This window comes from Lindgomyces ingoldianus (genome assembly GCF_010093535.1).
Source record: "Lindgomyces ingoldianus strain ATCC 200398 unplaced genomic scaffold BDR25scaffold_35, whole genome shotgun sequence".
Lineage (NCBI taxonomy): Eukaryota > Fungi > Ascomycota > Dothideomycetes > Pleosporales > Lindgomycetaceae > Lindgomyces > Lindgomyces ingoldianus.
The window spans coordinates 522,845-525,421 of record NW_022985196.1 but is presented as its reverse complement, the minus strand read 5'-3'; positions in this window follow the sequence as shown (position 1 = coordinate 525,421).

Genomic DNA, 2,577 nt, shown 5'->3' with positions numbered 1-2,577 from the left:
TTTTATTCCTTACATAACATCTTATACTTACTATAATACCTTACATAGTAATTAAACTAGACCTTTGTAAAGCTTTATAACCTTACTTATGTATAATTATAATATTATGTTGTGTTAAAACTTTAGCTAAAAATAGCTTTTAAATTTAATTTAATAAGCTTAGTACTTATATAACTCTAAGCTATTAAAGTAAGCTAAAAAGCTTTCTAAAAAGCGCTTACTTTATAAAAAAGCTACTATGTTATAAACTTAAAAGCTTTTTAAAAAGACTTTAAAAAATAGCTTTATGTTATTAAGCAGTCTGTTTTTACCTTAACTTTTATTATAGTAGTAAGAACTAAAAACTTACTAGCTTTAAAGCTTACTTAGAAGTCTAGAGATAGCTTAACTCTTTCCTATTTAACACTGCCTATAACTTATAACTTTTTTAACTTAGTAATAAAATCTAACTAACTCTCTAATCTCTTACTATTTAATAAAAAATAAAAAAACTTACTTTTCTTTTTACATAAGCTTTAATATAAACTTAAAGGAAATATAGACTAATTTCTTTTTAAACACTTTTAGTTACTATATGCTTACTTTTAACTTAACTATAATGTAACAGCCTTAATTAACTTACTAATAAATAAAAATATTATTAACTTAGATTAATTTATAGTGTTTTTATAAGTAACTTATAAAGACTTAAATAAAAAGTTAATAGCTCTAAGTTACCTAAACACTTTATAATAAAGAAAAAAAAGCTTTACTTTACACTTTACTAAGTTCTACTAACTTACATTTAATATAGGCCTAAATAAAATAAGTCTAATTATAGCTTTATATAACTCCCTCTTAACTAAACTGCAACGCGCTATAGTAGAAAAACCTCTTCTAAACAACTTTAACACGTATGTAAACCTAATTACTACCTATAATAATAACATAAAGTTCCTCTTTATATAAGCTCTAATACACTTTTAAACTAGCGCAGTTATAAATAAAGACTCTAATATAATAAAAATTAATTTAAATTATGCTCTAGTTAGTTTTAGAAAGTGTAAAAATTATAAAAAAAAAAGTTAATACTTTAAGTGTAGTAAGCATAGTTATATCTTCTAAAACTGCTTTATTCTCTTTTTTTAAGTCTACGCAAGTAGCGCTGCTAGCACTTATTAAAAATTTTTACTATTTTAATCTTATTTTTATAAAAGCTTTAACTTATTTTTAAGCTTTAATTTTTTTTACTACTTTTAACATAGCTGCAGCTATAGTAGTAAAAGCCTATAAAAAGGCTTATCTTAGGGCTAAGTTGCCTCTTAGAACTAATTTAACACTAAATCTTTACTAACTTATAGGCTAAGTCCTTTACTAATAACTAAAAGTACTAAGTTAATATTCTTATATATTTATAATAAAAAACTATATTAGCCTTAATATAAGCTTTTATTAACTTAAAAGTAAATAGCATAAGTTATATTAATAAAGAACTAGTGTGTAAACTAAATCTTTAATTAACACTACTTACTTAAATAATTTACTTAACTAAATTTAATAAAAAATAACTTAAAAAAGGTTTTATTTTTTATACTATAACTATTATAATTACCTACTAATACTATAAGAAGTAGATTAAACTTTATGTAATAAACATAAAATGTTATAACCTAATTCTAGAATAACTATAGCTATATTAGCATAAAGTTACTTTTAATTACTAAAAGTAAGTTTTAAACTTTAACTTTTTTTAATACTAAAACATATGCTTATACTTACACTTAAATAACACTTAAATAGCACTTAATATAGAAGGTCTCTAGACCTACTTTCTAATAACTTAGAAAAGAACTATTTAAGTAAGGCTAACAAGCTAGGCCTTTTACTAAAATAGGCTATATAAAATAATTTAATAACTGCTTAAACCTAAAAAAAAAGAAGCCTTTAAAAAACTTCTACTTACTTAATTTAAACATAAACTAGGACTTAAACAGTAGATAGACATCTACTATATAAGACCTGCTCTATTTATAACTCTAGCTTAATAACTAAATTATAAAATCTACATAGTTATAATTTCTAATATAGACTAAGCTTTAGCTTTTTAAAAACACACTAACTTAAAAATAATAGTCTTTTAAGACTACTATAACTTGTTATATATTTTCTTTTAAAACAAGTTTAATAAGCTTTTAATATAATATTTATATAATTACTAAATAACTTTTAAGCTTAGCAAATAACCTAGTTATAGGCTACTATATAAGATGTTACTAAATAAATTAAAAGTGCTCTAAAAATACTTTAATAAGAACTTAAAAAAAAGGTTTATTTAAGCTAGCTTTTTACTAGTAGTGTTACTTATACTATTTATAAAGAAACTTAAAAGTAGGCTTTAATTTTATGTTAACTACTAAAAACTAAACACTATTACTATTAAAAACTAATACTTAATTCCTTTTTTATAAAAAACTTTAAGCTAACTAAGTAAAGTAAAGTATTTTATAAAGTTAGATATTATTGCTGCCTTTAATAAGCTAAAGATAGTAAAAGGTAATAAGTAGCTAATAGTGTTTTAGACCTAATATAGACTATTTA